The sequence below is a fragment of the Bos grunniens genome, chromosome 13 (genome assembly GCF_055505025.1).
Source record: "Bos grunniens cultivar Pamir isolate PY7600 chromosome 13, Bosgru_T2T1.0, whole genome shotgun sequence".
Taxonomy (NCBI): Eukaryota; Metazoa; Chordata; class Mammalia; order Artiodactyla; family Bovidae; genus Bos; species Bos grunniens.
This window is the reverse complement of record NC_141177.1, coordinates 14,442,856-14,457,693: the sequence shown is the minus strand read 5'-3', so window position 1 is coordinate 14,457,693 and position 14,838 is coordinate 14,442,856. Positions and strand designations below refer to the sequence as shown.

Below are 14,838 nucleotides of genomic sequence, written 5' to 3'. Positions count from 1 at the left end.
GCAGAAGATAGGGACTGGAAAGGTAGGAGAGAGACCAGACAGTTGAATGGTTGCATGGAATTCCTTTCATCAGAGTTCAGACTCAGATGAAGGAAGCATGTTCACTACCTCCAAGTTTTCAAGTGTGGGTCCATTTGGCCAAAGGAAACTTTGGTGTCCTCACGCCTTTCTCCTACTTTGAGCTGTGAAGTCTTGAACACATTACATCACCTCTCAGAACCTTGGTGTCTTCATTTGTAAAAGCAGTTTAGCCGAATCTCCCAGAGTATCCAGTAAATGTTATACTCCTTGGTTTCTTGGAAAGGAAAATGACTCATATCTGCTGGAAATAAACCAGGTGGCTCCAGGCAGTTCCCTGGGACATGTGACAGCCAAGCTTGGGTGGAGCTTGACAGGGGTAAGGGTGGAGACTCAGAGCAGCCTGGGTGCCTGGTTATGTAGTTCAAAGTCCCACGTCCCAGGCTGCAAACCTTTAGCTCAGGAATGTGGCTTAGGTGGGGCCTGCTAGTGATGAAAACAGCACAGAGAAAACCAGGAAGTCCTAGAAGAGAAAATACAGATGAACATTTAAACAACTGTAGGATAGGGAAACTGATAAATTGAAAAGCAAAGGCAGAACACATAAAAGCAACAATTGACAGAATTTATGAAAAATCCCAAGATTATCCTATAAATCAAAAATAAAATCATGGGTAAATCATTTAAAAATGGGCAAAAGACGTGAACAGGAATCTCACAGAAGAGGCATAAATAGTCTATAGACTTTTGGCAAGACTTCCAACAGTACTGGTGATTAGGAAAATACAAGTCAAGACAACTGTGATCTATAATTTTGTGTGCGTGTGTTAAGTCGCTTCAGTCATGTCCGACTATGTGCAACCCCACGGACTGTAGCCTGCCAGGCCCCTCTGTCCATGGGATTCTCTAGGCAAGAATACTGGAGTGGGTTGCCATGCCCTTCTACAGGGGGATCTATAATTTTAGGCACATTCAATCAGCAAAAAATAAAAAGAAAGCTTATAATATTAAGTTTTAAAATGGATTTAGAGCTACAGGATCTCTCACACACTTCTGGTGGAGTGTAACATGATATTATCTCTTCAGAAGAGGAGTCATAGTGTCTTCTAATAATAGGTGGCGTTAGTGGTAAAGACACTGCCTGCCCATGGAAGAGACATAAGAGATGCAGGTTCAACCCCTGTGTCAAGAAATCCTCTGGACAAAGGGAGTAGCAACCCACTCCGTATTCTCACCTGGAGAACCCCTTGGACAGAGGAGCCTGGCTGGCTACAGTCCTAGGGTCACAAAGAGTCAGACATGACTGAAGCAACTTACACATATGTTCTATGGTCCCATAATTCCACTCATGGATGTAATTATTCATGTATAATCAGGACACAAAGCAAAGAATATTCAGAGCTACATTGTTCTCAATAGCAAAAACTTAGAAACTATTCAAACATCCATCAGTGAGAAAGTGGATTCACAAAAAATGGTATATTTATACAATGGTGAGGGACAGGGAGGCCTGGCATGCTGCAGTCCACGAGGAAGCAACGAGTCAGACACAACTGAGCAACTGAACAGCGACAACAGGTAATGGAATAGGATATAGTAGTCAAAATGAATGAAGCATAATGACATGACATGCAACCATATGAATACATTTTAGTAAAATTATATGAAATGAAAAAAGTACCAAAAGACTACAAAAAAGTTCTTTAGATGACCGGAAAAGTTTTCTATGTTGGAATGGGAAATTGTTACATAATAGTTATACTGTTTTACATAAATAATTTTTTCTCCACCAAGAGTTTATTGAACTATATATGTTCAATATATAGTGAACTTCCAGATGTTCAAGCTGAATTTAGAAAAGGCAGAGGAACCAGAGATGAAATTGCCAGCATCCATTGGATCATCGAAAAAGCAAGGGAGTTCCAGAAAAACATCTACTCCTGCTTTATTGACTATGCCAAAGCCTTTGACTGTGTGGATCACAGCAAACTGTGGAAAATTCTTCAAGAGATGGGACTACCAGCCCACCTTACCTGCGTCCTGAGAAATCTGTATGCAGGTCAAGAAGCAACAGTTAGAACCAGACATGGAACAACAGACTGGTTCAAAATTGGGAAAGGAGTATGTCAAGGCTGTATATTATATGTCACCCTGCTTATTAAACTATATACTTATTACTTTGTAAGTTTTTCATTTTTAAAATTTTTTATTGAAATATAGTTGGTTTACAATATGTTAGTTTTAGGTATACAGCAAATTGATTCAGTTATACACATATATATTCTTTCTTATAGTACTTTGTGTATTTTAATATATATAATGATTTTAATTGGGCTTCCCCAGTGGCTCTTCAGTAAATAATCTGCCTGCCAATGCAAGAGATATAGGTTCAATCCCTGAGTCAGGCAGATCCACTGGAGAAGGAAATGGTAACCCGCTCGATTATTCTTGCCTGAGAAATCTCATGGACAGATGACCCTGGTGGGCTACAGTCCATGGGTTGCAAAAGAGTCAGACATGACTTAGCGACTAACCAAAAACAAGAACTATTTAATACACTACAACGATATAATAATTTATATTATAATATATAGCAATTATAATTATATTATTATAATATAACAGCTTATATTATAATAATATAACAATTATACTTATATTATAATAATATAATAATTTATATAATTATAAATTAATAATAATTGTCTTTAAAAGGATTGCGTACACTTCCTATGAAATTTAAAATCACAACATTTAAAAATCTACCTTTAAAAATTACAACTCTAGCTTTATTTAATAAAACAGTAAAAAGATTCAGGACAATGGAGCCTTCAGAATACAGGAGGCATGGAGTGGATTAGGAGAGGGGAGACAGCCTTAATCATGCGTAGATTTTTTGCAAAGGATAAACTGAATTTGGGGAAGCAATTCATGGATGTTTATTGTACAACAAAAAACAACAAAGAAAGCAAGTAAATGAAATCTGGCTGAGATGGTTAGTTTTATATGTCCACTTGACTAGGCAACAGGGTGTCCAGATATTCAGTTAAACGTTATTTCTGGTGAAGGTGTTTCAGAGTAAGATTAATATTTGAATCCACAGATTGAGTAGAGCAGACGGCCCTCCGCCCTGAGGGTGAGCCTGATCCAATCCACTGAAGGCCTGCATAGAACAAAAGGCTGGAAAGGGGGCCTTCCCTGGCGGTCCACTGGTTCAGAATCCACCTGCCAATGCAGGGGACACGGGTTTGATTCCTGGTCCGGGGAGATTCCACGTGCTGCAGGGCAGCTACACTCATAGCCCAGAAGTACTGAGCCCAAGGTCTAGAGCTGCAACTGCTGAGCTTGTGTGCTGCAGCGATAGAAGCCCATGAACATAGAACCCCTGCTCCATGACAAGAGAAGCCACCACAAAGAGACGCCTGTGCACCGCAACCAGAGAGCCGCGCCCACTGAGTGTAACTAAAGAAAATCCATACACAGCAGCAAAGATCCAGCACAGCCAAGAACAAATAAATAAAATTCATTCTTGCTTTCTTTAAAAAAAGGCTGAAGGAAAAAGTTTCTCTCTGCTTTACTGTCTTTGATCTCAGATATCAGTCTCTTCAGCCTTGAGACTCAGCTCTCCTGGGTCTCCAACTTGCCAGCTGCAAATCCTGGGACTTCTCAGCTTCCAAGACAGGGTGAACCAATTCCTTATAATAAATCTCTTTACATAGAGGAGATATAGATACACAGATAGTAATATATCCTCTACTGGTTCTGTTTCTCTGGAGAATCCAGTCTAATACAGAGGCCATATCAGATCAGATCAGATCAGTCCCTCAGTTGTGTCTGACTCTGCAACCCCATGAATCGCATCATGCCGGGCCTCCCTGTCCATCACCAACTCCAGGAGTTCACTCAGACTCATGTCCACCGAGTCAGTGATGCCATCCAGCCATCTCATCCTCTGTCGTCCCCTTCTCCTCTTGCCCCCAATCCCTCCCAGCATCAGAGTCTTTTCCAATGAGTCAACTCTTCACATGAGGTGGCCAAAGTACTGGAGTTTCACTTTAGCATCAGTCTTTCCAAAGAAATCCCAGGGCTGATCTCCTTCAGAATGGACTGGTTGGATCTCCTTGCAGTCCAAGGGACTCTCAAGAGTCTTCTCCAACACCACAGTTCAAAAGCATCAATTCTTCAGCCATATAGGAACAATAAAACAATGTGTCAGAACCAAGGATTATAATTAATTTATTCTGTGCAGCTGAGTGAAATCTGAAAGGTAAAAAAGAAAAAAGTTATGCTTTTCTATGAGAAACAAAGCAGAATGAAAATTTTAAAACAAATGACAAACTTGAACAAAAGATTTTCATGTTTGTATAACAAGAAAGCAATTATTGATAATACTCTGAACATCTATTGAAGAACTCCAAACAGAAGAAGGAAAACAAACTCTTCAACGGACGGAATGTGTAAGCCATCTGATCAGGTGTTTTTAAAATAAAATGTAAAAGGTGAAGACAAATGTTAAACCTTACATGGAAACAAAAGTGGCTTTTCCACCTATGTCTGAATACTGGGAGCCAGTTCTCCTACTATCATGAAAGTTTTCAAATATAAAAATGCAGAGAGTAGTATGTTTACACTGAGAGGGCAAGAAGTAATGACACACTCATAGCATTCAGATCTTGGCTTCTAAACACCAGGTTCCCCTAAAAAGAGTGAGGGCTCCTTGAGGGGAAAAAAAAAAAAAGACAAGTTCTAAAGATGGTGCAGGGAAAAGAGAAGAAAGCCTCAAAGAATGATAGGGACACATAAGCTAGCTAGAAGTAGCTCTCACTAGTGATGTTTGCAACAATTTCAGCAGCAAAATTGGATTGTAACCCAGCAAATAAAATAAGAATCTATGATAGAACCACCATATGACCCAGCAATCCCACTCCTGGGCATATATCTGGAGAAAACCACAATTCCAAAAGAGATATGCACTCCACTGTTGATCGCAGCACTATTTACAGTAGCCACAACATGTAAGCAGCCTAATGTTCATCAACAGAGGAATGGATAAAGAAGATGTGGCACATACATACAATGGAATACTACTCAACCATAACAAAGAATGAAGTTTTGCCATTTGCAGAGACATGGATGGACCTAGAGACTGTCATGTAGACTGAAGTAAGTCAGAAAGAGAAAAACAAATACCATGCATTACCATATATATGTAGAATCTAGAAAAATGGTACAGATAAATCTATCTGCAAAGCAGAAATAGAGACACATTCTTAGACAGCAAATGCATGGGCACCAAGGAGAGGGAAAAGGGATGGAATGAATTGGGAGACTGGGATTGAGATATATACAATAGTATTTATACAATAGATGACTAAATGAGAATCTACTAGATAGCACAGGGAACTCTACTCAATGCTCTGTGGTTACCTAACTAGAGAAGAAATCAAAAAAAAGAGGGGATATATGTATATGTAGTCTATGGGGTCGCACAGAGTCGGACACGACTGAAGCAACTTAGCAGCAGCAGCAGAGCTGATTCATTTTGCTGTACAGCAGTAAATAACACGACATCATAAAACAAGTATATGCCAATAAAAAATGTTTAAAAAGAATCCGTCTGTAACAATATAAATATATGAATGCGTATATATATATACATTCATACATATATATACATTCATACATATCTAGGAGAGATAAGAAAGCTATTCCTTACAGAAGATCACCAACTAGTAATGTAAACCTAATGATGAAAGTGAAAATCGCTCAATCGTGTCCGACTCTTTGCAACCCATGAACTATACAGTCCATGCAATTCTCCAGGCCAGAATACTGGAGTGGGTAACCTTTCTCTTCACCAGGGGATCTTCCCAATCCAGGGATCAAATCCAGGTCTCCAACATTGCAGGTGGATTCTTTACCAGCTGAGCCACAAGGGAAGCCCAAGAATACTGGAGTGGGTAGCCTATCCCTCCTCTAGGGAATCTTTCCTACCCAGGAATCAAACCCGGGTCTCCTGCATTGCAGGTGGATTCTTTACCAACTGACCTATCAGGGAAGCCCAAACCTAATAATAGAAAGTAGAAATCATCAAAGGATGCCAGGTGGTGGTGGTGGTTTAGTCGCTAAGCCATGTCTGACTCTTGCGACCACATAGACTGAAGCCTGCCAGGTTCCTCTGTCCACAGGACTTTCCGGGCAAAAATACTGGAGAGGGTTGCCATTTCATTCTCCATCTTCCTGACCCAGGGATCAAACCCAGGTCTCTTGAACTGCAGGTGAATTCTTTACTGACTGAGCCATCAGAGAAGCCCCAGTGTATGCTAGAGCTAGAGGCTGAATGTTTGCTATGAAACAGTATTTGCATAGTCTCAAAATATGTACCTACAAAGAGAGTATAAATGGAAAACCAGGAGCTTTATTGTGGAGAAACCTGGCAGACATTCCTTGAACTAAATGATCAAAGTTAATATCTCTAAAAATCAACAAATGAACATCACGTGCAGCCTGATATGCTGTCCCAAGGAGGACACAATATTAATTCTTTAGTTTTTTTTCTGCTAAAAATGCATAACCTGAGTCAAATCATGAAGAAATATCAGAGAAACTCAACTTGACAGGCATTCTGCAAAATAACTGACTTGGGCTCTTCATAAATATCAAGATCAAAAGCCATCAAGAAAAGCAAAGAAATTGTTCCAGATTAAACACAACTAAAGAAACATGACAACTAATACAGTTCTGTGTTGCAGGATTAAATCCTGGACTGGGAAAAACTAAAAAGCATATTATTAGACTATGGATTAAATATGAATGGAGGTTATGGATTAGCTTATAGCATTGTATCGATATTAAATTTCTGATTTTGATAGTTACACAATGGTTTTCTATGAGAATGTCTTTTTCTTATGAAATACACAGTGAAATATTTAGTAAATAGTGTCTCCAAACTAACCCTTATCTGAATTAGGGAGGGGGAAGGAAATTCATATACAGAAATACAAGTATGTGTATGTGTGTAGAAAGAGAGAGATACATGGATAATGCTCACATGCACACATTTATGAAACAAATGTGAAGAATGGCAGCAATTGATGAATCTGTATAAAATGTAAACAGGGGTTTTTTATACTAGTATCACAAAATTTAAAAATTACTTTATACTATGTACATGTTCATACATACAAATTCCCAAAGTAAGCGAAAATTCAAGAAAGTATGTACTCACATACACCGCTCGTGGGGACATGTAAGTTGGTATTACTTTTCTGAATGTTGACAGTTTGGCAATATATATCTGAACCCTGTATTTTTGCATAAAATTTTGACCCCACAATATAAAAGTATGAACACAGGTGCAATCAATTCAGAGCTACAGTTACCATTACACAGGAAATGGCTAAAACCTAAATGGCTAATAATAGAAAAAAAACTGAACAAAATATAAAGCATCCACCCAATGAAATAAAGATACTGGTGCAGAAGACTATGGAAGTTTTCCTGTACTATATTAAGTGAAAAAAAGCTAGGACTACACTAACAACAACAAAGAACATGCAATTTAGCCAATTTTTTCAAAACAAAATTATATGTTATGATAGATGACGTTCTTGGCCCCACTTCTTGACTATTTTCTGATTCTACACCCATGGCCCCCAGACCTTGGATTCAGTCATGCGAGTTGCTGGGACCCATAAAAGGGGTGAAAACAATGTGTGTGAGCCAATTTTATCCTAAGTCATCAGAGCCCTTGTACAGTCCCACTTGTTCTATCAGGTTTCTGCCCACCTCCACGAGAAGACTGTAACTGAGCTGACATTTGTTCTCAGGAGGAGAATGAGAGCCACGTGGGGCAGAGCAGAGCCACCCAACCAAATTCAGCCTAGGTCAGCTGACACCCGCTGCTCAGATTCATCAGTAATTGCTGTGTTAAGGTCTGAGATTTGAGGTGGCACATTTTTCTGCCAATAATTAGTTGACATGTATCTGAAGCAATACCTAAAAATTAGGATTGCATTGTTAAAGATATTCATTATTTTCTTCTAATTTATTTTCTGGATAAAGTGTACGTGTATTAGTCTGATAATAAGTCAAAAATGAGTTACAATAAATAGAGAAGCAGGGGCTTCCCTGGTGGTCCAGTGGTTAAGAATCTGCCTGCCAATGAAGGGGACACAGGTTCAATCCCCTGGTCCAGGAAGATCCCACGTGCTACAGGGGACTGAGCCGGTGTACCACAAGTCCTGAGCCTGTGCTCCACAGCAAGAGAGTACCCTGCTCACCACAACCAGAAAAGGCCCATGCACTGCAATGAAGACCCAGCACAGCCAAAAATATATAAATGAATTGAAAATAAAAATAAATAATCTAAAACAATAGAAAAACAGAAAAACCAAGAGAAGATAATGAACTCAAATTCAGGATCTCAAAGGATTCCTGGGAAAATGTTCTACTACTCAAATTAATACATAGCTTGCACTCACTGAATGCCCACTGTAACCCAGATATTTTAATGTGTCCCCCTACCCCTCTCCTTTCTTTGGCTACCATCTTTACTATTTTCAAAGTAATAAAGTGAGACAGGATTCTTTTCATTTTACAGTTGAGGAAACTGAAGTCTGAGTAAGTTATGTAGCACACCTAAACTTACTGAGCTACAAATGATCAGAGCTGAGAAGTCAGCCTGATATGAAGTCACCACCCTTAATTAATGCTAGGGACCTCCCAGATCCCTGGTTCTGCCAGAATTCTGCTGCTAACCTTAGGAATTTTATTTTGAGTTCCATGGAGTCCTGAAGGTCTGCCATTGCTCTTTCACTGTGAAGTTACTCACACTACAGGCCCACCTCCAATGAGGTGGGGATGATGAATTAAAGAAAGCCACAAACTTCCTAGGCCAAATAAATGCTGTAGCAATGAGATTCTGGGGTTCCGGGATGTCCTGAGCTCCCCCCTGGATCTTTTGGAACATTCTTGGAATCCTCCCAGCCTGTTCTTAAAAAGCCCAAGGAGTCTCTTGGAGAGGTCCACAAGGGAACTGAGTTCCCCAGCTGACAGCGCCTGGGAAGCCCCAGTATAACAACACCTCGTCCCAAGTGCGCCATCTAGAAAGAGAATCCTCAGGCTCCAGCTGAAACCATGTGGAGAAGGCTCCAGGTAACCATGTGGTGCAAAGAAGAGCTGACCCACCAAGCCTTGCTGCTGCATGAGCAAAATAAATGATTGCTGTTGTTTTAAACCACAAAGTGTGGTTTCATTTGCTATGTAGCAATAGATAACTGGAATAGTGGATACTTTTTTTCTCAAGTGATGAAGAAAGGAAAGAAGGGATAGATGGAGCAAGGGAGAGAACAAGGAAGAAGTATTTGCCACTTTATTCTCTGGAGAAAAATTCATGAATGAATAAAATTCTCCTAGTGAGAAAAGCACCCTGACTCCTGGACCTCTACGGTCCTCCAGGGAAAGAAGGGTATAGTTTTGGCTCTGCGTTAGGCTCCCTCTGGTTTGCTTTCCTTGTCTTCAGCAAACTCAGAATGGCAAAAGAACTGAATTCCCAGTGTGATCCTACCCTTATCCAGGCAGAGAGGCAGAAGTTTTATTTCTACACTTTTTCGTGTATTTATTTATTTATCCTGTCAAAAGAATTTTCAGACTTGTCATTTTAACCGCAGGGAAGTTTTCATCCATTTTGGAATTTCAGTCACCATGTACTGAATGATGATGGTGATGTAGGGGCCGCCAAGCTCCTCTGAGTAGCATAAATCCCATGGCCTCTGCCTCCAGGTAAGCCAGTGCCCAGTGACCTGCTGCCACAAGCAGTCGACCAAAGGAAGCTGGACTTTGGTTACAAAGTGACATTCTTGTATAAGATGCTCATGTGAATGGTAGATTCCTTCTTCTCCTTGAATTGTGATAAAATTCTGACAAAGTAGATTCTCTTTTCAAGGTCTCTAACTTCTGGAGTGGCAAAGCGAACCTAAGAGTCCATCTGGATCAGACATCTGACTCTAGTCTGGGAAATAAATAAATATTCCAGGATATACCTAGAATATCCGTCATTAGCCCATCAGATGAATTTTCCAGCCTTCTACTTCTATTTTCAGCTCTTTACTATACAGAGCCATGTCCTAAAAACTGCCCTTCATAAATCTCACAAAGTTGGCTTCCTATTAGAGTTGACAGACCATAATCAGAGGTACTAGGGGGAGGTTAGAGAAGAGAAGGAAGGGAGAAACCACGGTATTTCTCTCTATGACTCTCTCTTTCAGACCAGAGACTGGAATTCTTCCATGACTCCCATTGGTGCAGGATGGCCTTAGCTCCCAGGCTCTGTTAACTCCATCTCCTGCCTTTAGACTTGTATCCCATTTCTAAGCTGTCGATGTCTTGTTCCAGATACTTAGCACCAACACTCCTGTGTCTTCCTCCATGCCCTTAACTTCTTCTACTCCAGATTGGACTCTTAAAGTTCATTACCTTAAATGCTGAGATATAAGACTCTCATCATTCTACTCTTCTTAATCTCGGTGCAATCAGGCTTTCTTTCTATCCGTGAGCACACGTATCCCATGGACATCCCTTAGGTCACCAGGGCTTGGACCTGAACTCCAAGAGCAAGCACTCACTTGAAATGTCACATTTTGGTGCTTGCTTCTACTATGATCTTTCCAGTAGTCATGTCTGATGTGAAAGTTGGGCCATAAAGAAAATGATACTTTTGACCTTTGGTATTGGAGAAGACTCTTGAGAGTCCCTTGGGCTGAAAGGAGATCCAAACAGTCCATCCTAAAGGAAATCAGTCCTGAATATTCATTGGAAGGACTGATGCTGAAGTTGAAACTCCAATACTTTGGCCACCTGATGCAAAGAACTGACTCACTGGAAAAGACCCTAATGCTGGGAAAGATTGAAGGCAGGAGAAGGGGACGACAGATGAAGAGATGTTTGGAAGGCATCACCGACTCTGTGGACATGAGTTTGAGCAAGCCCCTGGGAGTTGGTGATGGACAGGGAAGCCTGGTGTGCTGCAGTCCATGGGGTAGCAAAAAGTCAGATACGACTGAGTGACTGAACTGAACTGAATGCTTGCTTCAGCAGCCCGTATACTAAAATTGGAACTATACAGAGAAAGTTAGTATGAGCCCTGCACAAGGATGACACATAAATTCATGAAGTGTTCCATATTTTTAGAGTCTAAAAAAGAGTGGCTATATGTATGTGCACAACTGATTTATTTTCTTGTATATCTGAAATTAACACAACATTGTAAATCAATTATATTCCAATAACAAATGTTTTTAAGTGTCCCACTTTAGAGTGAAACTCTCTCATGGGTAAGCAACTCCAGGACAATTTACACAAGTCCTTGAAGGTTGCAGACTGTGCTGCATATGTGTCTTTATCATCATTACCCTGTTTTCTCCAAGAATTTAGCATCTGAGACAGAAAGGCATGGGAGGAGAATCCTGGTCCCATCTACTTCTCTCACTTCCATCCGTGCACCAGCCCACCCTTCACTGATTCCAATGAGCTTATGGATTAAGTGTAAAGATTCAGGAATCTGGAAAACCAAGAATTAATTATTTATTAATTAATACAATATAACCTCATTTTTTAACTGTGTGAACTTTGCAAATTATTTACCTTTATGAGCCTTCGTTCATTTTCTGTAAAATAGGACCTACCTCATCAGATTGCTATAAGGATTGAAAATTATGATGTATAATATACCTATACTTAATCAATGACAGTTATTCTTTTATTCTGATGAGCATCTATTCACTGGGCGTTTTATGCATGCCAGACACTGTGCTGGGTGGTAATACCACAGAGTTTCTCAAGTTGATCTGGGAAAGTTTAGACTGTCAACAATCAGAATGGAATTTATCCAGTCTGAGCCTCAGTTTTCTGTTCCGTCAAATGGGATTGGCAATGATAGCTATCAATCAATATTTCCTGTGAGGAATATGTCAAGCAATTCCTGTAAAGTGCTCGGCTTGGGACTTGACATAAAACTAGCTCCAAATAAGTGTGTGTTGAAGAATAAGGAAGAGGAGGAGAAGAAGAGGAAGAAGAAGGATGAGGAGGAAAACAAGAAAAGAGTGCAGACAGTGAAAAAGAACATAGAGGAGGAAGGAGAGGAGGAGAAGACAACCTTGATGCAGATCCCAGGAGCGATTCAAAGATGCCTCTGCCTGAAAGTGAGTCCAGACAAACCCTGTGCACAACCTTAGAAATTCTCTTGAAGCTGTCTGTCCAGCTCCTGTGGTCTGAGCAATGCCAGAGGCCCACAGAAGGCAGAAATCATGATAACAGACCTGGTCTAATTTCCATGGAGAACGAAGTACTATGAGGTCAAAAAAGGCACTTATGGGCCACGAGTAGGGGATGCCAGCCTTCTGTGTGGTGAGAGCCAAGATCTAAACCCTCTCTGAACATGAGCCCTCTCTGTGAAAAGGCAGAAGTACCACAAGCCCAGACCAGATTTACGGTAACACAGCAGGACTGGATTAGATAATGTCTGCTAAGAATTTTGGACTCCTTGGAGAACGGTCATCTATAAATAGCAGGTGGTGGTATTATTATTAATCAGGCAACCTCTCATTGAAGCTAATTGCTACTGAAGCCAGTGGACACTTACCTGGGTGTAGCCAAGAAATCAGGCTTTACAGTAGCAATCCATTATTTATTTATCATTAGATTAGTGGCCAAGAAAGAAATGCATGAAGAGCATAAACAGCAGTGATATTTGTTGTCTACAGGAAGGCCCCAAAGAGAGAAATATCTGTTTTTCTTGGAATAAAGACTTGGGTTCTGGGGGCTTCCATGGTGGTCCAGTGGCTAAGACTCTGCGCTTCCAATGCAAGGAGCCCGGGTTCCATCCTGGTCAGGGAACTAGATCTCACACGCTGTAACTAAAGACCCTGCATGCCACAACTATAACCCAGTGAAGCCAAATAAATAAGCTTTTAACTTTTTTTTTTTTTTTACAAAAAGACTTGGGTCCTACAGGGAGTCCAATCTGGCACTCTGTGATGACCTAGAGAGAAGGGATGGGGGGAGAAGGGGGAGGCTCAAGAGAGAGGAGATATGTGTGCAGCTGTGGTTGATTTCCATTGCTGTATAGTGGAAGCCAACACAACATTGTTAAAGTTAAAAAAGAAAAAGTGACTTGGGTTCTAATCCTATTTCCTCCTCTGACTGGGCACATGGATAAGGTAATTAACTTCACTTTTCTGAGCCCAGTTTCTTCATCTGTAAAAAAATAAACACAGTTCTTAACTCAGGCAGGGATTTTGAAGACAAAGTGAGATGATGAGTGTTTAGTCCCAAGTCCGCTGCCTGGTATGAGATAACTGTAGCAGCAAGGGACGCAAGCTCAACAACTTTATTCCATGGACTCCCCAGTACCTTCAGGTCTGAGGCTGCCTTCTTGCCTGTTCCTGACCACAGTGAGTGCAAAAATAATAAAGGACTTCTACACTGGCTCTTCACTTGTTATATCATTTAGTCTTTACAATTCTGGAATGTGGACTGACTATATAAATATTCCCATGGGGAAGCGGGGGTTCAGAGAGGTTAACACTTTGCCCATTAACAGCTACTATAAATGGTCTATCTGAGATTCTGCCAAAAAACTGCTCTCCCTTCCTTGGTAGAAGGACAAGCTCTGAGAAGTGCCTAAGCCCTGATGGTTCTCAGTGCTTCACTCTGACCATGATTGCTTAAATCAAAACTAGAGCCTAGACCCGGGTGGCTAGAGAATTCAGGAAGGCAAGATGCTTCGTTGGAACATCTAGATTTGTGTGTGTGTGAAAGTCACTCAGTCCTGTCTGATTCTTTGCAACCATGGACTACACAGTCCATGGAATTCTCCAGGCCAGAATACTAGAGTGGGTAGCCTTTCCCTTCTCCAGGGAATCTTCCCAACCCAGGGATCGAACCCAGGTCTCCCACATTGCAAGTGGATTCTTTACCAGCTGAACCACAAGGGAAGCCTAGGGGGATAGAATTCTTTACTTCCTCTTTGTAACAAAGAACTGGTTTAAATCAGAGAATGGTGTGAAATTCTGCATGCTTACACAACTCTCAACACTTTAGGATGTGTGTGGTCAAGGAATTAGATGGTAAAAATGTAGGTGGTTGACTGTTCATCGATTATGAAAATGTTGAGTATCTATTATTTGCTGGACCCTTTTAGGCAGTATCCTTCACAGAGCTTTAAGTCCAGGGATGAACCATCATCAAATCATTATTCTTTTGAGTCTATGAAATTACCTACACTTGACTATCTCACAGATGCTGCACATAGTTCAACTTATCGTTACATAATCAGTTATATTGAAATTGCTTTTTTATGTTTTTGATTGTGCCACAGGACATGTGGGATCTTAGTTCCCTGACCAGGGATCAACCTGTGCCCCCTGCATTGGAATCTTAGAGTCTTAACCACTGGACTGCTAGGGAAGCCCCAAATACACTGAGATTGTGATTAGAGCTATGGACATTCTATGCTATACTATGCTACGCTAAGTCACTTCAGTCTTGTCCGACTCTTAGCAACCCCATGGACTGCAGCCTACCAGGCTCTTCCGTCATGGGATTTTCCAGGCAAGAGTACTGGAGTGGGGTCTAGAGGCTATTATATTTAAAAAGTGAAAGAGAAGCTATGTCTGGGCTCATGGGGTGATAGACATTGGCATGAGATGCATCCATAGTAGAGGGCAAGGATTTCAGGCAGGGCCTGTGGATCAAGGTAAAACTTTGGATTTAATCCTGATAAGGAATAGAGAGGATTCATTCCTGCTCATCAGACCCTTA

At 40.8% G+C, this 14,838-nt stretch overlaps 1 non-coding gene across 1 annotated transcript; it reads left to right on the top strand.

Moving 5' to 3' along the window:
• The first annotated feature begins 11,099 nt into the window (after positions 1–11,099).
• LOC147360238 (U6 spliceosomal RNA) lies at positions 11,100–11,206 on the top strand. Its single transcript, XR_015140093.1, has one exon. It is a non-coding gene; the product is annotated as a U6 spliceosomal RNA (small nuclear RNA).
• The last annotated feature ends 3,632 nt before the right edge of the window (positions 11,207–14,838 follow it).